The sequence below is a fragment of the Phoca vitulina genome, unplaced genomic scaffold (assembly GCF_004348235.1).
Source record: "Phoca vitulina isolate PV1807 unplaced genomic scaffold, GSC_HSeal_1.0 scaffold17, whole genome shotgun sequence".
NCBI classification, from domain to species: Eukaryota; Metazoa; Chordata; class Mammalia; order Carnivora; family Phocidae; genus Phoca; species Phoca vitulina.
In genome coordinates, this window is record NW_022589720.1 from 8,348,120 (window position 1) to 8,373,815 (window position 25,696).

Sequence of the window (25,696 nt, forward strand, 5' to 3'; positions counted from 1 at the left end):
GCCCTGTCCTTATCATCAACTCATGTGGTGATCCTGGAAGACATCCCTCCTGGGGTCCCTGTCCCATTCCTACCATCCCAGGGGAAGCACAGTTGGGTACCAGGCTCTGAGGGTCAATCTGGAAATCTCAAGACTAGGAAGGGGTTTATTGATTTTATATACTTTATTTCACTCAACAACTATTTCTGAAGACCTACCCGATGCCAGGCACTTTTCTAGAAATTGAAGGTAAGGTCTCAGCTTTCTCAGAGCTTACACTGTAGTCCATTGGAGGCTGAAATTGTGCATAGTGACAAGCAACAGATGTAGGCTTCCGATGTTCTCCTCTAAAACAGGCTGAAATGCTGAACAACTCCCCAGTCTCTGAAGCTTTGCAATGTTAATATCCTAGGTTGTTTCTGAACAAATACTTCATAGAGTTCCTTGGAACACATTTTAAAAGACAAAATTCAGGTGTCATGTCATTCCTGGTTCTCTGTTCCTCTGCAGGTAAGATCCTTCAGGAAGAAACGTGGGGTGGGAGAGACTGTCTTTGTATACCCCTTACCCCTTCCAGGCATTGCTTAGGCCCTGGGAGCTAGGGCATGCCTGGTGGTGGGAGTCCTTCATCCTCTGGAGCAGGGATGGGCCAACTGTGGCCAACAGACCACCTCCAGCCCACCAGCTGTTTTTGTAAATAAGGTTTTACTGCAACAAAACCACCTGCATTCATCTATGTATCGTCTATGGCTGTTTTCCTGCTACAGTGGCAGAGTTCAGATATGGCTGGGTTGCAAAGCCTAAATATTCATTATTTGGCCCTTTCAGAAAGTTTGCAGACTCCTTCTCTAGAGCAGTGGTTCCCAAAGTGTGGTCCCTGTTCCAGAGGCATCGGCATCACCCGAAACCTTGTAAAGAAGTGCAAGTTCTCACCCCACCCTAAATCTACTCAATCAGAAACTCCAGTGGGGTCCAGCAACCTGTGCTTTAGTGAGCCTTCCAGGGGATTCTGATTCGAGCTAAAGTTTGAGAATCACCCAATATATAATTTTCCCCTATAATTTTAGGGAACCATACATAACCTACCAGGAAGTCAAAGCCCACAGCAGTTTTCGAATTCCTGATCTCTCCTTATTTTTTCATGTGATTGCTTAGAAAGGGAGCATTGCCTGTTGAGATGCATTGGCTGAGGCCTTTTAAGAGAAGCCATATCTAATGGTATTAATGATTAAGAATGATGTTCACCGCACAAAGGAGCATTAACTGATTTTATAACACTTAGGAGAGCTAATAGTTAGCTCATTGATTTATGAATATCACATCAGTGTTCCTTTAAAAATGAAATCTCTTCAAATTAATTTTTGATCACTGTTGAGGAGAAGATGCTGACTGATTATATGTAGCAGTGCATGGTGATTACAAACAACTCTCTGTACCATCCCAGGGGGCCACGGATGAGTCAGACTTACAGACTGCCGTGCAAGGCACAAGAAGGGCGTGCAGATGGCTGCCCTTCTTCCCTGGAGTAACAGTACCGGGTGGTGCTGCTGACTCTTGCCCACTCTTGCCCTCCTCTAAAGAGGAGAAAGTCCCGAACCAGGGGGCACGTGGAGTTTAAATGTTTGGGATTTCTGAAATGCAGTGACAATGATGAAATAGAAGGTAAGTGTTGGGAGCCCTCAGCCCATTTTTGGAATTTCTCCAGGAACGTGGATCAGTTATGGGCGAAAAAAATTTCATCCAGCTCCCTTGAACTGGTGGCTGGTCTGGCTCTAGTTTCCAGATGCTCAGACTTGAAAAATCGTCGTGAGGAAGCCTCTTCTTCCATCTTCACTTCAGGTTCAGAAATTATGTTTATGAGTTTTCCTTTCATTTAGATTACCTGTGTCCGCCCAACAGATGGGATTTTCACGGTCAGCCCAATGTTCTTTTGTTGTGTCATTAAACAAAAGAAATGAATGGAAGTGCTGTTCTAGGTGACTAGTAGAAGTTCATCATTAGGATGGCAAAATAAATATTTTAGTTCATTTCGGACCTTCCACTCTCACCCCATTGACTCAACAGCTGCACAACTACTAATATTCTAGATGACAGGAGAGCTCGCGGGTCATATGTTCTCTACTTGGATGGTGATTGCCAATATGGACTCAATATTATTTGCATGTGTTTATGATGAAGCATTTTATATATGTGTCACCTGACATGTGTCACCTGAATGCCTTTGTCAGAAATAGTAACATGCTAGTTCTGTATTTTTATTGCTAATTTCTGTTTTATTCTCAAATAGACTATAAGCTATTTTCTACTGCACACTTGGCAAACTACAAGCTGTGAGTAAAATTTTGCCTGATATCTGTTGTGTAAATAAAGTTTTATTGAAACACAGCCATGCCCATTTGCTTACATATTGCTTAATGCTACTTTTGTGCCACAATGGCAAGGTTGAGTAGTTGTGACAGAGGTCATGTGGCTTTCTAAGTCAAAAAATATTTACTGTCTGGTTCTTTGCAGTTAAGTTTGGTGAGCCCTATATACTGCAGGAAAAAAAAGTAGAAGCAAAGAGCTTTGTCACCCAGTAAATATTTTGATAATGGACCACTTTAGGATTTTCCATGATTTATTTTTAAGCCTTTATTTCTTATGTGTATAGAAACATGACATAGGTAGGTCCTTGCAGGGAGTGCCATCTTTCCTACCTGTGATGTGGTGATATGAGCTGTAAAGAACAGTTTATGATAGAATGTAGGAAGACACTGTTCTAGGGGCCATGTTGAAACTCTTCTTTGAGTCAAAATATGGGAAGCAGCCTCCCAGAAAACGCCCCCCATCCCCTGCTCCTTGGGATCATGTCCTTGTATAACACACTTCCCTTGACTGTGGGCTGGATCTGATGACTGGCTTCTACTGGACAGAATGTGGCAGAAGTGATGGATGTTGTTTCTGATATTAGGTCATAAAAAGACTGTGACTTCTGTCTCTCATTCTCTCTTGCTGCCCTGGTTTGCTTACCTTCAGGAGAGCCAGACCATGAAGCAGTCCTGTGAGGAGACCCATGGGCTAGGGACTGGGCCCTGCCAACAGCCACGTGAGTGAACTAGAAGCTGATTCATGGCCCCCACACCATATGAGAGCCCAGCCCTGGCCGACAGATTGCCTGTAAACTCCTGAGAGACTCTGAGCCCCAGGAACCCAGCTAAACCACCTTGGATTCCTACCCACCAAGATGGTGAGGTAATAAATGTTTGTTGTTTTAAGCCACTACATTTTGGGGGTAATTTGTTATGCAGCTATAGGTAACTATTACTGAGGAAAAAAACACCAGAGCTGAACTAGGAAATGATAAAACTTTTAGGTGGATATAACTTTTTCAGTCTGCTTTAAGTTAAATGAAATTGGAAAATATTACACAGGTGTTCTGAAGACAAGATTCACAGCAGCCGTACTCACAGTTTTGAAGGGAAAAACACTTTACTGATGTTATAAAAATCTAATGGAAACAGAAGAAAAGGGAAATCTGCACATAGATGAGGGCAACCATAAGCAGTAAAGAATAAGACAGAATTACATCAGATCAGGTGCTTACAACATCCAACCTCATCAGCTGGGGAAGCCCCATGGGAACCCCCTCATTAGCTGGGGAAGCCCCCCCGCCCCCCAGCCCCCTGTGGAGACAGGCAGGCTGGAGTCCCAGTTGAGAGCCTGGGTGGAGCATCCTCCCCTCAGGTGAGACTTCCAATGACCATCTCCATACGGGTCTTTTTTATAGGGCAAATGATGGGGTCTGAAGTTAAGCAATTCTTTGCCTACGTGCAGTTTGGAGCGAGCTGCATTTCTATGTTATCGTGTCTTGAGATTTTCAAGGATGATGGGCTAGGTGTGTTTGCCTTCCCTCCCAGATTCTACTCCAGGAGGCCAGAGCAGCCTGGAGCCAGAGGAGATAGAAGGCGAGATTTACACCTCTTGGCGTCCAGATCAGAAGGGCTATTTCTGACCTGGAGGCCAGCTAATGTCAGCTCACCAGGATCCCGAGGTCACTCATGCAGCACGAGTCTCACAAACAACATGCTTTAGCCTGCCTGCCTACGTGCAGATCACAGTGGTCGGTTATGCGGGACACATCACAGAAACCTCCATTCATACAATACAACCGGTAAATTAGTGCTCTTTCCAAGCGTACTGTTATTTTCCATGAATTCACATGTCCCCACCTATTAGCCTATGTGTCCTGGCATAGGTCAGCCTTCTGCTCTGGGGCCAGGCAGGATGTGGCAGGTGGATCTCCACCTATCTTTATGCACAGAGCTGATACCATAGCTCGTGTGGGAAAATGGTCTCAGTATATCCGAACTGGCCAATATGTATATAAACCAACAGGCCAGAAAAGGCTCACTTTGTATTGAGCTGCTAATTCTTTCTTGGAAAATGAACCTATGGCATACCACAAGTACAATCTGGACTTAGTAAGAATCCACACTTTGATCTGTATGCACGCTGTGGAGCAGCCCCAGTGCTCTGGTCGCTCCCAGAACCCGCTGCGGTCCGGCAGAGCAGCGGTGAGCAGCGGGCGCTGACCTGCTGTGGCTGCCCCGGCTGGTCCTGCTCGGCTGCAGCCCTGGGGCCCCGTGGCTGCTCCAGGTCGGGTGGCGGCAGCGTCCGGGGATGCTCGGAGGCTTTCAGCTGGAGCCGTGAGGGTGGCAGAGGCAGGACCGCCGCTGGGGCTACTTGGGTCTGGATGGAAGCCAATTTGGGCAAAGACAAATCCATTCGACTTGTATTCTTTACCTTTTCTCATTTACATTTGTGGACTCTTGCAATGAAGCTCCTTTCTGAATATGGACATATGCTTAGAAGGACACAGGCGTGGACACACGGACACACATAGACACACGCATGTGGGCACACACACCTTTCCTTCTCATGTTTTGCTTCATGTGGATGGCAAACGGAGCTGAAGAATACTTTGAGGCTTGTCCAACCAGAGGCTCTAAACCAAGCATCTGTTTTTGGTACCTTGGTGCTGTTTCTCAAAATGCAGATTTGGAGTCCTGTTGGGACCTAATTGAATCCAAGTCTCTGGTGGTGGGGCCCAGGAGTCTATTTATAACATGCTAATCTGGTCTAGCCCCCTCCCCCTGCAAGAGGCCGCCTCGTGCTTGGTGAGTGGAGACCTGTTTCAGTTTGCTAGGGCCGCGGTAACAAAGAACCACAGATCAGGGGACTTAAACCACAGACATTTATTTTCTCCCAGTTCCAGAGGCTGGATGTCCAAGATCAAGCTGTCCGCAGGGTGGGTCCCTTCTCAGGCTGGGAGGGAGAGTCTGCTTCAGGCTGCTTTCTGTGGGGGGTCAAAGGTCATCTTCTCCCTGTGTCTCTGCACCCCCTGTCTTCCATTTCTACGTGTCTGTGTCCAAGTTTCCCTTTTGATAAGGGCACCAGTCATATTGGATTGGGGCCCACCCTCATGACCTTAGTTTAATTGGATTACTTCTGTAAAGACCCTGTCTCCAAATAAAGTCCTAGTCTGAGACACTGGAGGTTAGAGCTCCAACGTATCCTTTTCAGGGAGACACAATTCGACCCGTAACAGCATCCGTTTCTATAATAGATGACTATGTCATGAGCATCCCATGATACTAACATGATCAGAGCTAATGTTTTGGGGTACTTACTATCCTTGCTAAGTGTTTTACATATACTATTTAATTTTATATATTTTATTTTATTTTATTTTTTTATATAAATTCAATTAGCCAACATATTCATTAGCCATCATTAGTTTCAGATGTATGTTCAATAGTTTATCAGTTGCATATAATACCCAGTATTTAATTCTAACCATCATAGCAAACTTTGAAGACGTTGTTACATTTCCCAATTTGGAGACAATAAAACTGAGGCTTACAGAAACTAGCTAACTTGCCCAAGGCCCCATCACGAGTAGGTGGAGTAGAAGACTGATGCCAAACACCATGCTTTTTTCTGCTGTGTATTCAGTTGTCAGAGGCTTTAACTGTTGCCCAAGTCTCTTTGCTTTGAGCCAGTATTTGCTCCCCTACGCCCTTGGTCTAATTCCTTTGTCCTTTTTGTGGGGGCAGAATGACTGTATTCCTCCTCTTTGTCAGAAGCTTGTAGAAGGTTTCTAGGCCCTTCCAAGCGTTCACTTTTCTGGTGTACACACCTTTGTTCTTTCCTGGGTGACACACCCTGAGTCCTCTAACCGCAGTGGCCGCCTCTACTCGGACCTCTCCAGTTTGCTGATGAGCACCTTCGTGTTGTCCCCAGTGGAGACTGGAACTGGGTTTGGACACAGTCCTGCTCCAGGTGTTGGCTTATGCTCATGGTAAACCAAAATCTCCCAGCTACATGGGTACAGTGTCTCATCAAGGCAGATGACACACAGTTTCTGTCCTTTCTGTGTAAGAGTATCAGAATAGAGGCTAAGCACACATTGTGAGCCAGAACTCTATGCCTACTTGGTGTCAACCTAAAGAGCATGTTCCCACTCTACAGACCAGGGCAAAGTTATAAACCGAGGCATGTAAGCCCTAGTGTTCCAGACAGAGTGAAGGCCCTACTGTTGGGACCCTTCCCCGCGTTTCCAGCTCACGGGACAGTGCCAACTCAAACTCCCCCCTTAGGTAGGCCTCTCATGGCGAGCAAGCCAGCAGCGAGGGTCTGTCAATGGTGTGTTGGATTTCTCCCTCCCTGCAAGGCTCTTGTGTATCTGAAACCAGAAAGGACTTTCCTTTTCTCCATCTTAGCGTCTTACTTTAGCTTATGTAGTTGCCCTTTGATAACTTCAGAATTCAAGAGATGGTTATCATCCCAGACTTGTGGTTTCACACTTGGCCTCCTGAACGACTGAAGAGATTGACATCACCGCATTGAGTGTGGCCAAACAGCCTGGCTGGTCTCAGCATTTACTATGGGACAGGTGCCTGGCTGCTGAGCCCTCCCTCCCTCCCTCACCAACAGGGATGGGCTTTTGTTCCAGGTATTGTTCTAGATCCTGGGGATCCTGAGGTTGAACTAGACAGACAAGGTTCCGGCTCGCAGGGACGTTCTATTCGTGGGTCAACTGGGCCCCACCACCAGAGACTCTGTTGACCAAGCAAGTAAACCAATGACGTACATTCAGGTTGTGATAACAGCAGTGTTCAAAGTAGACAGGACAACAAGGTGTGTGTGCATGTGCATTCACGTGTGTGTGCACGTGTGTGTGTCCATCTGCGTGTGCATATGTGCGCATAAGCCTTCTCCTCCCAGGTTCCTCCAATGCTAATCTTTCCAGTTTCTGGCTTATGCACCATAAGCAGAGCTACATTCTCTTGACACACCTTTATGTCGGCACCATGTTACCTGTGTCACCTCCCATCATTTGCCAGGTGAAGATCATGCAAAATAAATTTTGAATTTACCCCATTTGTGGAATTAGAATTAATTAAATATGCACTCAACCAACTGAAAATTATGAGTGGTTCTTGCCAGTGTTCTTGTTGAGTTGTGCATGATTGTGGATACTGGGTATGAAATGACCTGTTTGAAAGCACCTCTGTCATGTGAGCATCAGTGGAAGCAAAGTGGAGCCAGGAGAAGTTGTGGAGTTGAGCAAGGGGTCTTTCTTCCTGTATCTCTGCCCTTCATCTCCTCAGTGAGGCCCACTTTCCCCCTTCCAGCCCTCTTCATCCTTGGTCTCCTCCACTTATCCAAGGAAGAAGAGAGTGTCATTACTGGTCAGATGGAAAATTGGGGTTGGGGGTACTAGGCCTGGGACTCTATCCAGAAATGCAAGATGGTACATTTTTCTGGAGCCTCTAGAGTTCTCATTCCTGGGGACCCCGAGCTGGCCCACTGAGTCAGGGGCTCCAACAGGCCACTGCATGGGAAGAGAGGAGCTGTGGGTGAGGTTTGGAGACAGCCAGGGATGGGATCCGTATCAGAACAAACACTGTCATCCCAAGGGGCAAGAGGGCCTCAGACCCTGGGAGGAGAGATGGCGCTTACCGGGTCCCTGGTTTCCTGAAGCTCAGTAGGAAGGGGCTGATGGCCACATTCAATATCCCAACTCCTTGCGTGGAACCCTACTGAGGTGGAAAATCTTGCAGGCTCTCTTTTCTTTCCCCTTCCCTTCCCTTCCCTTCCCTTCTCTTCCCTTCCCTTCTCTTCCCTTCCCTTCCCTTCCCTTTCCTTCCTTCCTTCCTTCCCTTTCCTTCCTTCCTCCCTCCGTTCCTCCCTCCCTCCCTTCCTTCCTGGGAGGGAAGCTGGGTTCCCTCTGCTGCAGCCCAGGACTGGAGCCCACCATTTCTTTGGAGTTCTGCCCTGTGAGCTGGCCACCTCCTTCCTGGATTTCCCTCCCCTGGCTCCCTCCCTTCATTTCCATCACAGAAGCTGGGGCTCCCCTTATTAGCCTTCCTTTAGCCCCTATTCTTCCCTCCCTCTGGGTAAAGATTTCCAGCTCTGCAGAGCTCATTGCCTGTGAACCTTCTGTGCATCTTCTATCCAAGCCTCTGCCTGGGTTTCCCATCTACTCTGAGGCAGTGGTGCCAGGAGTCCATCATTCCTGCTGCTTTGGACTTTTGGCCAAAACTAAAGCAGGAAGTGGGAAGCAGGAAGCAGTTATTTGTGCTGCTTCAAGTGTCCTTCCTCTGGGGTCCAGGAAACTTCAGCCTGCCCAGGGGCAAGGGGATGAACGATGCAGAGAATCCTGCCCTTGGGGATAACCTGTAGAGAATATTCAGGAAAATTGTTGACCAGGATGCTGATTTCATCTACTAGAGAAATAACAGTGTGAGATAAGAAAAAAAATACTGAGAGCTCTTGTAGAAATAATTCCACTAACTGTGATTTGAACGAACTACTTATCACCCATGCCTATTTGTCACAGGGCAGATAAACACTCATGCACATTAAAAAAAGTCTACTTAACTTGGAGGCAAGTTTTCTTCCATTATAAATAGTCAAATCTCACTCATACGTGTGCCACCTTCCTGGTGTGTTTGGGTAATGTGGTCTAAAAAGCAGCTAGAGAGACACTGGTCGGTAATGACCGTGGAGTAGGCACCCCACTGTGGACATTTTATCAAACGGGCTACTTGTGTTTCTTCCTTTCCATAGTTGGCACATCATGGAAAAATTGAGTGCAAATAAAAACTTCTCATCATGCAGTATTTCAAATATCCTTTAAGATCTGTCTCTAAAGCATGCATTCTCAAAGGGGCAATATTGTACTCAAGAGAGCATAAAAATCATACTCCTTTATACAGTGTTTATACAGCTTTTTATGTGTAAAGCGTAGATATACATACAATACATGAATAGATATGCACTATGTCTTTAATATTAAAATTTCATTGGGAAAGGGATTTGGACAAAAATGTCTTAAAACGTCTTAAAAGGCTCATTGCGGGGCTATGGAATAAAAAGGTTGAGAAACACTGCCCAAATGGGTACTTCTCGTATTCTTCTATTTTATAGTATTTCCTTCTAATTAGTTTTTCAATAGAAAGGTGGATTTTCATATCTTGAGCTTGCTTAGAGTCAGACAGATCTATTGAAAGTCTGTTACTGCTAGAAGGCAACATTCATCCATCTTAGCCATTGTACAGCAGCCCCCAGGAGAGTCTTCTAGCTGGGAAACCTGCTGTGCTATTATAAAATAATAAGGCTGCTTATTGTCCACAGCTCGTGGAAGCAGTCTCATTATTATTTTATGATCAAATCTCTGGTGATAATAGTACTGATAATTACAATGCCGTATTTCATCAAAGCAAGACTCCATTGATTGTAAGATGTGCCATTAAGATTTGACACAATGCTAGGATGCTGTAGATAGTCAGATGCACTAAGAAATATTAAAATGTGGGAAAATGTGCATCTTAGGATCAATGAAGAGCAGAAATGATATCTGACAACCTCTGAGTCTTTACCACATGCCTGGTTTATCTCACTAAACACTTTCAATGGGGTTATGCCCGTTATAAGCAATGATACTTCTTATTATCCCCATTTTTTAGAAGAGGACAACTGAGATTCAGAGACATTAAGTAACTTGCCCAGGATTGCAGAGCTCCAAAATGTTGGGAGAAAGAATCAACTCCAGGGCCCTCACACCTCAGCATTCTGGAGAACACTACGCTGCATCTTCCTCTACCTCTCTTTTACTCCCAGTTACCCCCAAAAGCAGGTGCTCCTCAGTTCACTCAGCATACAAGTTTCTAGAGAGGGCACAAATGGGATGCTTGTATTTTTCCAATTCACAAGGGGAATTTTATTTTTTAAAGGGGTGCTATGGAAAGAATGCTTTGGTTGTGTGGTCTCCCCACACCCTCCTGATCTGGTAGAAGGAGAATTTATCTTGAAGCCAGAAGGACGAGGGTTCGGTCCTCACTCCTGCACACCCTTGCAGTGGTAACATGGCTGAAAGTTCACCTTTCTGAGTCCCAGTGTCCAGGTATGAGTCTTGAAGACTCATAAATCCAGGCTCTCATAGTCACACAGCCTCATTAATAAACTCCTGAGGATGAGATGTTAAACCCACACTCCTAATAGCTTTATAGCTTTCTGCTTGGGGGTTGCTGTGTGGGGAGTTGCTGTGTGGGGAAGGTGTCCTATTTTTATCTCTCTTTTGCCTTTGTTCTGATTGCTATTCTGTAAAGGATCTCGGTCATCCAGAGTGTATTTAGTTCATTTGGCTGGGACACTTCCTTAATGGTATAGAGATAACCAAGTGTACAGTTTATATTGGCATTGAGAATTTTGCCTCTCTCAAGAATATTATTATCTTAACTTATTGTTTGAGGCTCCATTGCTTTTGGATAAATACGAAAATGTGTTTTCTCTTTCTCTATTCCAGTGGGCAGTTTTTCAAATGGACTGTAACAGAAACTTCTCTGTTTGCATTGGGAGTCACCTCAGGTTTACATTCAGAAAACCGAATAAAAATGGGCAGCAAACAACTGAGCTAAAGCAGAGGAATGAAAAGAAGTTGTTTGATGAGGATTTTGCAGAATAATGGCACAGAGCCATTATTATGCAGAAGGACTTGGCGGCTTCTTAGGAAGGTGGGTGTTTGTGTCTCTTCGCCCCAGGTAGTCATTCCCGAAGATTCCGATGACCCTTCATCCCTCAAGCAAAACTGCACAGGTAAGGCACAGGATCCTTCCACACTGGCCTCACTTAGACTGGGGTGCATTTCCAGTAAGTTCTCCTTCCTTTCTGACTTCATGTGCTATTTGAAGTTATTTAAACCAAACACAAACAGACCAAACAAAAATTCCATAAAAGGTGATGGCTGCTAGAGCTTACCCAGTAATATTTATTCTGCCAGTTTCTGGACAGAAAGATGTTCTACATTTGTTAACTATACATTTTGCCAAAAGTCAAAAGGATGGTTCCCCCCCCCCCAATATTTCTCCATAATTTTAGTTTGTTTGAGTAAATATTGTCAAATGAACAAATAATCTTTGGCCTGTAGGTGTTTGGGTTCTGTTTTTTTCTTGGAGTTTGGTGTCCTGGTCTTGGACTGGGAAGGTAAGCCGTGCCTGTGATTCATACTGGTGCTTCCCTAGCAGCTGAGCAGCTGATGGGGCTCATCAGAGCTCACCGTGCTGCTGTCTCCCCCAACCTGGCTTTCAGCAATGCCATGTTGGTAGCTTGAAATCGGCCTTGAGGAAGTATTTACACCACAGAAATTGACAAATCCTACAAACCAGGGCCTTCTTCCTGCCCCTTTCCCACCCTGAGATCCCACTGTTTAATACTTATGCTTCTCCAGTGCCTACGACTATTGAACCTTGGTGACAAACCTTAGAAGACACGTTATAAATGTTGGACAGAAAGTCACTGTCCAGGCCTACAAGAGGCTCATTTTAGATCTGAAGACACCTGTAGATTGAAAGTGAGGGGATGGAGAACCACCTATCACTAATGGATGTCAGAAGAAAGCCAGAATAGCCATACTTTTATCAGATGAAATAGATTTTAAGATTTTATTTATTTATTTGACAGAGAGAGACAGAGAGAGGGAACACAAGCAGGGGGAGTGGGAGAGGGAGAAGCAGGCTTCCCGCCGAGCAGGGAGCCCTTATGGGGCTCGATCCCAGGACCCTGGGATCATGACCTGAGCCGAAGGCAGACGCTTAACGACTGAGCCACCCAGGCGCCCCCAGATGAACTAGATTTTAAACCAAAGATGGTAACAAGAGATGAAGAAGGGCACTATATCATAATAAAGAGGACTATCCAACCAGAAGATCTAACAATTGTAAATATTTATGCCCCTAACTTGGGAGCACCCAAATATATAAAGCAATCAATAACAAACATAAAGGAACTCATTGATAATAATACAATACTAATAGGGGACCTTAACACTCCGCTCACTGCAATGGACAGATCATCTAAGCAGATAATCAACAAGGAAACAATGGCTTTGAATGACACACAGGATCAGATGGACTTAACAGATATATTCAGAACATTTCATCCTAAAGCAGAAGAATACACATTCTTTTCAAGTGTGCTTGGGAAATTCTCCTGAATAGATCACATACTGGGTCACATATCAGGTCTCAATAAGTGTAAAAAGATTGAGGTCATACCATGCATATTTTCCAAACACAACGATATGAAACGTGAAGTCAACCACAAGAAAAAATTTGGAAAGACCACAAATACATGGAGTTTAAAGAACATCCTACTAAAGAATGAATAGGGTTGGGGGGGCACCTGGGTGACTCAGTCGGGTAAGTGTCTGACTTCAGCTCAGGTCATGATCTCAGAGTCCTGGGATGGAACCCCACATCAGGCTCCATGCTCAGCGAGGCATCTGCTTCTTGCTCTCCCTCTTCCCCTTCCACTCACATACCTCAACATCATAAAGGCCATATATGAAAGACCCACAGCTAATATCATCCTCAATGGGGAAAAACTGAGAGCTTTTCCTTTATGGTTAGGAACAAAAGAGGGATGTCCACTCTCACCATTACTATTTAACATAGTACTGGACGTCTTAGCCTCAGCAATCAGACAGAAACAACAACAACAAAAATAAAAGGCATCCAAATTGGCAAGGAAGAAGTCAAATTTTCACTATTCATAATATTGCTATAAACATCACGGTGCATGTACCCCTTCAAATGTATATTTTTGTATCCTTTGGGTAAATACCTAGTAGTGCAATTGCTGGGTCATAGAGTAGCTCTATTTTTAACTTTTTTTTTTAAAGATTTTATTTATTTATTTGACAGAGAGAGACTCAGCGAGAGAGGGAACACAGCAGGGGGAGTGGGAGAGGGAGAAGCAGGCTTCCCGCGGAGCAGGGAGCCCTTATGGGGCTCGATCCCAGGACCCTGGGATCATGACCTGAGCCGAAGCAGACGCTTAACGACTGAGCCACTCAGGCGCCCCTATTTTTAACTTTTTGAGGAACCTCCATACTATTCTCCAGAGTAGCTGTACCAGTTTGCATTCCCACCAACAGTGTAAGAGGGTTCCCCTTTATGATTTAAAGGGGGTACATGTACCCTGATGTTTGTAGCAGCATTATCAACAATAGCCAAATTATGGAAAGAGCTCAAATGTCCATCGACTGATGAATGGATGAAGAAGATGTGGTGTATATATACAATGGAATATTAGTCATAAAAAAGAATGAAATCTTGCCATTTGCAATAACGTGGATGGAGCTAGAGAGTATAATGCTAAAAGAAATAAGGCAGAGAAAGACAAATACCATATGATTTCACTCATATGTGGAATTTAAGAAACAAAACAGATGAACGTAGGGAAGGGAAAATAAAATAAGGTAAAAACAGAGAGGGAGACAAACCATGAGAGACTCTTAACTATAGAGAACACATTGAGGGTTGCTGGAGGGGAGGTGGGTGGGGATGGGCTAGATGGGTGATGGGCATTAAGGAGGGCACTTGTGATGAGCACTGGGCATTGTATGTAAGTGATGAATCACTGAATTCTACCCTTGAAACTAATATTCCGCTATATGTTAAATTTAATTTAATTGAACATAAATTTAAATAACACCTTGAAACAAAAAATAAAAATAAATATTTTTTTTAGTTGTTACTCAGAAGAATATTACTTAAATTTAGTAGCTGTAGGCTTAGATTGGAATATTTGGCTTTCTTCAGAAATATTTTTGTCACAATGATACTAATTATAAATGAGTTATATTAAAAAAGAACAAGAGAGAAAGTCACTGTCTGGGAACCTGGTCTGGGGCTTTACCAGCAGACGAGTAAGCCGGGCACTCCTATTGCCACCATCTCCACCATCAGTCACCTGGAAGTTGTTGCTGTACCTGTGTGTGAGCCTGTGTGTGTGTGTCCCTATGTGTGCATCTGTGTGATTGAGTGTGTGTATGTGCACATGTGTGTGCATTCATGCTTGCACGCGTGCATGTGTGTGATTGAGCCGGTGTGTGCACATGTGTGTGCATTCATGCTTGCATGCGTGCATGTGTGTGATTGAGCCTGTGGGTGCACGTGCGTGTGCATTCGTACAAATGTGTGCATGTGTGTATGTGTGTGATTGAGCCTGTGTGTGCACATGTGTGTGCATTCATGCTTGCATGCGTGCATGTGTGTGATTGAGCATGTGTGTGCACGTGTGTGCATTCATGCATGCACGCGTGCATGTGTGTGATTGAGCCTGTGTGTGCATTCATGCTTGCATGCGTGCATGTGTGTGATTGAGCCTGTGTGTGCACGTGTGTGCATTCATGCATGCATGCGTGCATGTGTGTGATTGAGCCTTTGTGTGCATGTGTATGTGCATTCGTACAAATGTGTGCGTGTGTATATGTGTGTGATTGAGCCTGTGTGTGCATGTGTGTGTATTCGTGCATGTGTGTGTCCCTATGTGTGCATCTGTGTGATTGAGCGTGTGTATGTGCACATGTGTGTGCATTCATGCTTGCATGCGTGCATGTGTGTGATTGAGCCTGTGTGTGCATGTGTGTGTGTATTCGTGCGTGTGTGTGTGTGTGTACATGTGTCCAGAGGCTCCTGCCAGCAAGCTCGCAAAGCAGTCCCCATTGGATGCGGCTGGGCATTTGTTAGCCGAGGCAAACAGCTGCTCAGGGCAGTACATGGCTTTGTGGGGGTGAGGAATGGCTCTCTAGGAGAATCTGAGGATGGGTGCGACTCCTATCCCATCCTTCCCTTTCTCTTGACTACTGCTCTTTCCTGTCTGTTAAACTTAACATTCAGGAACTTTTAAAGAGGAAATGGTGCCCAACGGGGTGGTTGGTGGGGTAGGACAGAGGAGGGAGCGCTAATGCTGCCTGTTTACCTGGCAACAGGGGGAGTTTGTGGGATGGCCATATGTCAGAGCCTTGGGGCTTCTCTAGAACCTTCCAGCTGGGCCTCCTCTTCCTCCCCAATGAGAACTAAGACTGAACTCAGGGACCTGTGGCTTTGTGCAGTTCTTGGTTGTTGTTTGGCCACTGTAGCTACTGTTCAGGCTATTAGGCCTGAGTGACCACCCAGAGTTAGAGATGTGGGAAGGATCCAGGGCTTCTTCTCTGTGCCCTGAGGCTGGCTTGCTCCAGCCCCTCCATGTGCTTATGGTTTGCCTCTTTGCTCTACAGTCTTTACACAGGGATCCACTGGGGTAGGTCCCTCACATTCCCATTTCACGGTTGGGCAGACTGAAATGCCAAGACATGAAGTAATTTACCCCAAGTCTAACAGCCAGCAAGTAGCAGAAGCAGAGGTGAAAGCCAAAGTTCCAGACTCTAAGTCGCATTTCTATTTTGTCTGGGGGCCAGAAGTAATTTTTCAGCTTATTTGCAGGTTTCTGTGATCTTAAACATGATTCTCCCTTCAACCCATTTTGTATGTCAAGCATAACCATTAGAATCCTTCTTTCCTAGGCCAACATGAGGGTCTTGGTGTGGAATCCATTACTCAGGGGTCTGCTTCACTGTGGGGCCTTTGCCTCTAGCTCCACTCCATGCCCCAACTTTGATGGGAGATGGTCCCCTGTTGAGACTTGACAGACAAAGCTATGGGAGGGGGTCCATCCCTCCACCCAGCCCCTGTTCTACTGTGGGGGAATCTAAAGCCAAGGGAGTGCAGAGATTTGCCCAATGTAGAATGTGGACTGCAGGCTCCACCAGGTCAACACCCTTCCTTCCACCTGAGGGTATAGACTGGACTCTGCTAGGGGCGGAGGGTGGGAGCATGGAATCCCTTGAAGGGTACAGGAGATTATTGGCATGGAAGGAACACAGGGAATGCCTGAAGAGAGGTGCAGAAATGGCCTGGTGCATGATGGGGCTGCAGAAGCCCACGTGAGTGTAGACATCATTGACATGACCCAAAAACCAGTGACCACTGGGGTGGGGGGCCTCTTGTCCTCCCCAGAGACCCTAGACCTCACACAGCTATGGCAGAGGCTAGCGAGGGATTCTTACCTCTGAGGCCATGTCCTGCAGAAAGCAGATGCTCAGAATGTGTGGTGACAGATGAATAAAGCAAAGAAGGCATGAACAGCAACACTCTTGACAGCTCATCGGTCCGGCTGCCTTCATTGGCTTTTTTCCCCAGAGCAGAGAATGCTTCCAATGAGTCTGACCCTAGCAATGATCAAATAAGGCCTTGGTTGTATTCCTTTTCTTAATGGGAATTGCTTGTTTGAGCATGACCATTTCACTGCCTGCTAGTAAAGGGGAATATGCTAAAATCTTAGAAGTTTATGAATTTCATAAATTTTTGATTTTTAGCATTAAGAGATGTCCATTTTTGGCCCACTTGTTTACTGTTCATGGATGTCACATTGAGTCTGATCTTAGGGTTCCATGAAGATTTTGACTATTGGTATTTAGATGATTACAAAAATATATTCAGAATAATGTTTCAGATATTAAATTTTTCTAATGGTTCATTTTAGGTTTGAACAGAAGAATGTCAAGCCTTAAAATATTCTATAGTTCTGAGGGGCCTGGTTGGAGATAATGATGTTCTTTTGTGGAACACAAATTATAGAAGAGAGATTCCTTTTCTCTTTGCTTCAGTAGAAGAAGTGTTCTTTTTTTTTTATTTTTTTATTTTTTAATTTTATTATGTTATGTTAGTCACCATACAATACATCATTAGTTTTTGATGTAGTGATCCACGATCCATTGTTTTCGTATAACACCCAGTGCTCCATGCAGTACGTGCCCTCCTTAATACCCATCACCGGGCTAACCAATCCCCCCTCCCCCCTCCCCTCTAAAACCCTGTTTGTTTCTCAGGTCCATAGTCTCTCATGGTACATCTCTCCCTCCAATTCCGCCCCCCCCCCCATTTTTCCCTTCCTTCTCCTAATGTCCTCCATGTTATTCCTTATGTTCCACAAATAAGTGAAACCATATGATAATTGATTTTCTCTGCTTGACTTATTTCACTTAGCATAATCTCCTCCAGTCCCATCCATGTTGATGTAAAAGTTGGGTATTCATCTTTTCTGATGGCTGAGTAATATTCCATTGTATATATGGACCACATCTTCTTTATCCATTCATCTGTTGAAGGAAGGGCATCTCGGCTCTTTCCACAGTGTGGCTATTGCGGACATTGCTGCTATGAACATTGGGGTGCATATGGCCCTTCTTTTCACTACATCTGTGTCTTTGGGGTAAATACCCAGTAGTGCAATTGCTGGGTCATAGGGTAGCTCTATTTTTAAATTTTTGAGGAACCTCCACACTGTTTTCCAAAGTGGCTGTACCAATTTGCATTCCCGCCAACAGTGTAAGAGGGTTCCCCTTTCTCCACAACCTCTCCAACATTTGTTGTTTCTTTCCCTGTCCATTTTTGCCATTCTAACTGGTGTAAGGTGGTATCTCAGTGTGGTTTTGATTTGGATTTCCCTGATGGCTAATGATGATGAACATTTTTTCATGTGTCTGTTAGCCATTTGTATGTCTTCTTCAGAGAAGTGTCTTTTCATCTCTTCTGCCCACTTTTTGACTTGATTATTTGTTTTTTGGGTGTTGAGTTTGAGAAGTTCTTTATAGATTTTGGATACCAGCCCTTTATCTGTAGTGTCATTTGCAAATATCTTCTCCCATTCTGTGGGTTGCCTCTTTGTTTTGTTGACTGTTTCCTTTGCTGTGCAGTAGCTTTTTATCTTGATGAAGTTCCCATAGTTCATTTTTGCTTTTGTTTCACTAGCTTTTGGAGATGTATCTTGAAAGAAGTTGCTGTGGGCGATGTCAAAGAGGTTACTGCCTATGTTCTCCTCTAGGATTTTGATGGATTTCTGTCTCACATTGAGGTCTTTCATCCACTTTGAGTTTATCTTTGTGAATGGTGTTAGAGAATGGTCGAGTTTCATTCTTCTGCATGTGGCTGTCCAATTTTCCCAGCACCATTTATTGAAGAGACTGTCTTTTTTCCATTGCATGTTTTTTCCTGCTTTGTCAGAGATTATTTGACCATAGAGTTGAGGGTCCATATCTGGGTTCTCTATTCTGTTCCATTGGTCTGTATGTCTGTTTTTGTGCCAGTCCCATGCTGTCTTGGTGATCACTGCTTTGTAATATAGCTTGAAATCGGGCAGCGTGATGCCCCCAGCTTTGTTTTTCTTTTTCAACATCTCCTTGGTGATTCGGGGTCTTTTCTGATTCCATACAAATTTTAGGATTGTTTGTTCCAGCATTTTGAAAAATGTCATTGGAATTTTAATCGGGATGGCATTGAAGGTATAGATTGCTCTGGGTAGCATAGACATTTTAACAATGTTTATTCTTCCGATCCATAAGCATGGAATGTTTTTCCATATTTTTGTGTCTTCTTCAATTTCTTTCATGAGTGTTTTGTAGTTCCTAGAGTATAGATCCTTTACCTCTTTGGTTAGGTTTATTCCGAGGTATCTTATGGTTTTTGGTGCTATTGTAAATGGAATCGTTTCTCTAATTTCTCTTTCTACAGTTGCATTGTTAGTGTATAAGAAAGCAACTGATTTCTGTGCATTGATTTTGTATCCTACCACATTACTGAATTGCTGGATGAGTTCTAGTGATTTGGGGGTGGAGTCTTTTGGGTTTTCCACATAAAGTATCATGTCGTCTGTGAAAAGAGAGAGTTTGACTTCTTCTTTGCCAATTTGAATGCCTTTTATTTATTTTTGTTGTCTGATTGCTGTTGCTAGGACTTCTAGTACTACGTTGAACAACAGTGGCGAGAGTGGGCACCCTTGACGTGTTCCTGATCTTAAGGGAAAGGCTCTCAGCTTTTCCCCATTGAGGATGATATTCGCTGTGGGTTTTTCATAGATGGATTTTATGAGCTTGAGGAATGTTCCCTCTATCCCTATACTCTGGAGAGTTTTAATCAGGAAAGGATGTTGTTTTTTGTCAAATGCTTTTTCTGCATCAATTGAGAGGACCATATGGTTCTTCTCCCTCCTCTTATTAATGTGTTCTATCACATTGATTGATTTGCGAATGTTGAACCACCCTTGCATCCCGGGGATAAATCCCACTTGGTCGTGGTGGATGATCCTTTTAATGTATTGTTGGATCCTATTAGCTAGGATTTTGTTGAGGATTTTGGAATCCATATTCATCAGGGATATCGGTCTGAAATTCTCCTTTTTGATGGGGTCTTTGCCTGGTTTGGGGATTAAGGTAATGCTGGCCTCATAGAATGAGTTTGGAAGTTTTCCCTCTGTTTCTCTTTTTTGAAACAGCTTCAGTAGAATAGGTATTATTTCTTCTTTGAATGTTTGGTAGAATTCCCCAGGGAATCCATCAGGCCCTGGACTCTTGTTTTTTGGGAGGTTTTTGATCACTGCTTCAATCTCGTTACTGGTTATTGGCCTATTCCGGTTGTCAATTTCTTCCTGTTTCAGTCTTGGCAGCTTATAGGTTTCCAGGAAGGCCTCCATTTCATCCAGATTGCTCAGTTTATTGGCATATAGTTGTTGATAATAATTTCTAATAATTGTTTCTATTTCCTTGGTGTTAGTCGTGATCTCTCCCCTTTCATTCATAATTTTATTAATTTGGGTCCTTTCTCTCTTCTTTTGGATAAGTCTGGCCAGTGGTTTATCGATCTTATTAATTCTTTCAAAGAACCAACTTCTAGTTTCATTGATCTGATCTACTGTGTTTCTGGTTTCTAATTCATTGATTTCTGCTCTAATTTTAATTATTTCTCTTCTAATGCGTGGCTTAGGCGTGGTTTGTTGCTTTTTCTCTAGTTCTTTAAGGTGTAGAGTTAGTTGGTGAATTTGGGATTTTTCTATTTTTTTGAGTGAGGCTTGGACGGCTATGTATTTCCCCCTTAGGACCGCCTTTGCAGTATCCCATAGGTTTTGGACCAATGTGTTTTCATTCTCATTGATTTCCATAAATTGCTTAAGTTCTTCTTTGATTTCTTGGTTGACCCAAACATTCTTGAGCAGAGTGGTCTTTAGCTTCCAAGTGTTTGAATTTCTGCCAAATTTTTTCTTGTGATTGAGTTCCAGTTTTAGAGCATTGTGGTCTGAGAATATGCAGGGAATAATCTCAATCTTTTGGTATCGGTTGAGACCTGATTTGTGACCCAGTATATGGTCTATTCTGGAGAAAGTTCCATGTGCGCTCGAGAAGAATGAGTATTCTGTTGTTTTAGGGTGGAATGTTCTGTAAATATCTATGAGGTCCATCTGGTCCAATGTATCATTCAAAGCTCTTGTTTCCTTGTTGATTTTCTGCTTAGAGGATCTGTCCATTGCTGAGAGTGGAGTATTGAGGTCTCCTACAATTAACGTATTGTTATCAATATGACTCTTTATTTTGGTTAACAGTTGGCTTATGTAGATGGCTGCTCCCATGTTGGGGGCATAGATATTTACAATTGTTAGATCTTCTTGTTGGATAGACCCTTTAAGAATGATATAGTGTCCTTCTGTGTCTCTTATTACAGACTTTAGTTTAAAATCTAATTTGTCTGATATAAGAATTGCTAGCCCAGCTTTCTTTTGAGGTCCACTGGCATGGAAGATAGATCTCCATCCCTTCACTTTCAGTCTGGATGTATCTTTAGGTTCAAAATGAGTCTCTTGTAGACAGCATATGGATGGGTCCTGTCTTTTTATCCAATCTGCAACCCTGTGCCGTTTTATGGGAGCGTTTAGGCCATTCCCGTTGAGAGTGATTATTGAAAGATATGGATTAATTGTCATCATGTTGCCTGTGAAGACGTTGTTTTTATAGATTGTCCCTGTAAATTTCTGTTGTAGATCACTCTTGGGGTCTTTCTCCTTTTATAGAAACCCCCTTAATATTTCTTGCAGGGCCGGCTTAGTGGTCACATATTCTTTCAACTTCTGCCAGTCGTGGAAGCTCTGCATCTCTCCATCCATTCTAAATGAAAACCTTGCCGGATAAAGTATTCTTGGCTGCATGGTCTTCTCATTTAGTACCCTGAATATGTCTTGCCAGGCCTTTTTGGCTTGCCAGGTCTCTGTGGATAGGTCTGACGTTATTCTGATGTTCCTCCCTCTGTACGTAAGGAATCTCTTCCCCCTAACTGCCCTTAAGATGGTTTCCTTGGTTCTAAGATTTGCAAGTTTTACTATTACATGCCGGGGTGTTGGCCTGTTTTCCTTGATCTTAGGAGGGGTCCTCTCTGCCTCTAGGACTCGAATGTTTGTTTCATTCCCCAGATTAGGGAAGTTCTCAGCTACGATTTGCTCAAATACATCTTCTAGCCCTCTCTCTCTCTCCACTCCCTCCGGGATTCCAATGATTCTGACATTGGAACGCCTCATGGTGTCACTTATTTCTCTGATTCTATTTTCATGGATTCTGAGTTGTTTTTCCATGGCCTCCTCTTTTCCCTTTTTATCTATTATACTGTCTTCCAGATCGCTTATTCTCTCTTCTGTCTCAGTTACCCTAGCTGTTAGATTATCTAGATTGGATTGGATCTCATTGATAGCATTTTTAAGTTCTGCCAATTCACCTTTTATTTCTGCCCTTAGAGACTCTATGTTGCCATTAATTGATTTCTCCATTCTAGGCATTGTCTTCACAATTGCTAGCCTGAATTCCATCTCCGACATCTTGGTTATATCTGCATCCATTTGTAAATCTGCAGCAGAAGTCATAATCTCTGAGTCTTTTCTATTTTGGGGGCTCCTCCTCCTAGTCATTCTGTTGCTGGGTGTTTGAGGGAATGTATAGAGTCCAAATTATTGACCAGAACGCAAGCAAGATGCACCTGTTTTCTTGGGACCTTAGGGTTGCTGGCCTCTTGTTTTCCCAGCCTGTCTTCTGCGGGAGGGACCTGCCGTGCTGTTACTCAGGCAACCCTGTTTGGGCGGAGTTGCCCTGCGCCCCTGTGGCGGGGGATGGGCTCGGCGGGAATCAGTCTTTGGGGCTTTTGTTCTCTGGCGCCTTTCCCTGGCGGCTTTCCGCGTCTCTTCCGCGAGTCAGAGCAGAAGAGACCGTTTCCAACCCTCTGCCTCAGAGCAGAGAGACCGCAGTCTGTTCCTCAGTGAGCTCTCCAGGCCACACCGTCTCTTTCTGTCCGTGCTGCTATAAACTGCAGCGGCCTGGGTTGTGCGCCCCTCCGCAGCGCTCCCAGTCCTGCCTCCAGGTCGGGGCACATCTCTGCCCTTTGTGCTTCTAAAACTGCCAGCCGCTCCCAGTTCGCGTGCGCGCGACTCCGCCGCTCGGGGTTTCCACCCCGGGGGTTGCAGTTCACCGGCGCGACCCCAACGCACCGGGTTTCCGTCTCGGAGGCTGCAGTTCACGTGCGCGTGACCGTCGCTCAGGTTTCTTTCCGGGGGGCTGCAGTTCGCTTACGCATGACCCCGCCGGTCTGGTTTTCCACCCCGGGGGCTGCCCTAAAGTCCTTTCCCACCGCTATCGGTCTGCGAGTCTGTGCCCCATCCCCAGAGCGCGAGGCTGTCGCTCACCGGCGGTGTAGGATCCCCACCACCAGGCTCCCTCCTGCTGCCGTTTATCCTCCGATATCTGCCCGCAGAATCACGGCTCTCCCTTCGTACCTCAAAACCAACCGCCTGCGATATTCTGTTTGTAGAGATCCAGATCTTACATCTCAGGCTGGTTTCGTGGGTGCTCAGAGTGGTCTGGTAGATATCCAGCTCAATTCCGGGGACCAGTTGAAATAGGGTCCCCTACTCCTCCGCCATCTTTCCCCCCTCTCTCTAGAAGAAGTGTTCTTGTACAATACATCTCAGATGCACCTGACATCTGCTCTCTCCATCAGAGTTCTCAGAAGTACGCTGAATAAAACTCAGTAAGAAATCGCAGAATATTCCTTACTTTTGAATGTTGTGGGGATTACACACAACAATGTGTGTAAAGCCGTCTTCAGATGGTGAGCACGAGCTATTGGATATGGTGAGTGTTCAAAACCTCCCAAATAGCATTGTCCCGGGTGGTGCTGATAGCCGTGACCTTGACGAAAGCCATTGTTCTTGGTCGGATCTTTTATTTGTAGGTGCATGGACTGCCATCTTCTCTCATGCAAAAATATCCCTTTGACCTCGTAGTCACCAACAACATCTCAAATGATGCTTTTCTAGTGGTCCTACTTGGTGTGCATTAACAGGTCATGGGATCAACCTGTAATTATTTTCCACATGGTGGAATTAAGACAAACTTATCAATGGTTTTTATCTCAGCCCTCTAAATTCAACACATGGAATAGGTCTCAATTCTTTACCTCTCCCTTTTCCCAAGCCCTTTGTCAAGTGACTGCTTATCAAGGTGTGACATCTATTTCCCCACCCCTGAGTGTGGGCTGCCTTGTGACGTGCCTTGGCCCAAAGACACAGTGGATGTGACAGGGTGGCAGGGACCTTGTGTACTTCTGCTCCCTTTCGTGCTACTCTATTTTGCCATGAGGACATGCCTAGGCTAGCCTATTGGAGGATTGTCCCAGCCAAGATCATCCCAGGGCAGCCTGTCCCCAGCCATCCTGCCCATCCCAGGGCAGCCTGTCCCCAGTCACTCTGCCCACTGATCACAGACTCACGAGCATGCCAAACCAACAACAGCCCACCTCAGATCACTGGAACCACATAGCTAACTCAGAAATGATAAATGGTTGTAGTTTTAAGGCACTGGACTTTGGGGGCAATTTGTTACTCATCAATAACTAATTGATACACTTTGAGCACAATAAGTGTTTGGTAAATGTTGCTAATATTTTCAGTTTATATCAGCTCACCAAGGAAGTCCTGGTTGCTCCACTGTGAGCCCTCCTTCCTGTGTGACTTTCCTCTCCAGTCCCCGTTTACCTCTGTTCTCTGTGCCAAGCACCAGCTTCATAGACAATGACCATCCTCCATTCCCTTTTCATTTCCCTATGTAGTGCTCAAAAAAAAACACACCAAAGAACTTCCTAGTAGAAAGAGTGGGGTATAGCACATTCCTGGAACTACATTACATTTACATGACAAATACAAAGTGAAAGGTGACTCGCTTCCAGGCACTGGTGTTTGGCATCAATTTGATCTCTTTCCCTGCCTTTTAAGCAGAGCACGGACATAGTCCTCATCCTCACGGTTGTCCCAGGCAAGCCCCAAAGTGCCAAGCACAAAGGGAAAACTGAGTAAATACCTGTGGAACAGAGTTGAATTAGATGGAGAGACACTCAGTCTAACTGGATTTGGATCCTACCTGTGCCAGCTATCTGCCAGTTGACCTTGGCCCGACCGGTCATCCTCTCTCAATGTGTTTCTCTTTCTGTCTGCTTTACTTACTTCATACCTCATTGCAAGGATTAGATTAGATGACACCTGTGGAAATAAATGCTTTGTAAACTATTGAGAACTGTGTCGTGCGATGTAAGGCACTGTTATGATGGCTACTATTTCAGGTCCAGCAAGGAGCTTGGATCTGGGGAGAATGGCAGAAAGCCCAGGGTTGCAGGGTGGAGAGGCTGAATTTTTTCTTTATCGGCAGATAAAGTAGGAAAAGCACTATGACTCATATCAGAAAAGAAGCCTGGCAAACACTAAGAACATAGTCTGGAGAAAGCTGACGAGCCCACAGTTGGAATTCTGCACTGGGGTTTAGAAACATGAGCATAGGATGCCGAAATCATTGGAAGGAGTCCAGGGAAAAGCAATGCGAGTCACTCCAGAACAGAAGGCCCAACTTGGGAGGGAGTCAGCATGAAATGTGTGAGCTTTGGCTACCAGGAATTTGTACTTATTTCCCCAGGTTCTTCCAAGAGGAAGCTGTTTCAGGGATGGGTAATCTGCTCTGGATGACTGCTGGTGTACAGAGCCCTGCCCAGGGACCTCCAGACTCTGTTCCTAGTTTGGGTGAAGGAAACAGAGATGTGCCAGATGAAGAGTAACCAAACCCTTCCACATGGACCAAAAGGAGTTATATAGATTAGGGGACTTTTGGCTGCAGGCCACAGATAAACTAACAACAAAATCAACTGGAACTCAGTTCACCCCACCTGCTCTCCCTGCTATCCTTGGTGGCTTGGCTTGTCCTATTAGGCTGGCTTCCCTCACAGTTTAAAGAAGGCTGCTACAATTCCAGCCATGCCACACAGATGGTAGCTCTGTCCTTTTTTATGAGCAGGGAATAATTTCACAGATATTTCCCGGCAGATTCCCCCTCCCGTGGCACTTGACTATGACGGCATCCTTTCCAAACCTGAATCAGTCACCTACAAGAGGTATAAAATGGTAGTGACTGGCTTAGACCAATCAAGATTCATCCTGGGAC

At 44.7% G+C, this 25,696-nt stretch overlaps 1 long non-coding RNA gene across 2 annotated transcripts in view; it reads left to right on the forward strand.

Moving 5' to 3' along the window:
• The first annotated feature begins 1,437 nt into the window (after positions 1-1,437).
• Positions 1,438-25,696, forward strand: part of LOC116639134 — a 66,293-nt gene continuing 42,034 nt past the window's right edge. Inside the window, exons 1-3 of one of the 2 annotated variants that reach the window (XR_004300772.1) lie at positions 1,438-1,641; positions 2,995-3,210; positions 10,832-11,039. This is a non-coding gene — a long non-coding RNA (uncharacterized LOC116639134). Of the gene's footprint in view, positions 1,642-2,994; positions 3,211-10,831; positions 11,334-25,696 lie in introns of those variants that run through there. The other variant, XR_004300771.1, reaches the window with a different exon arrangement.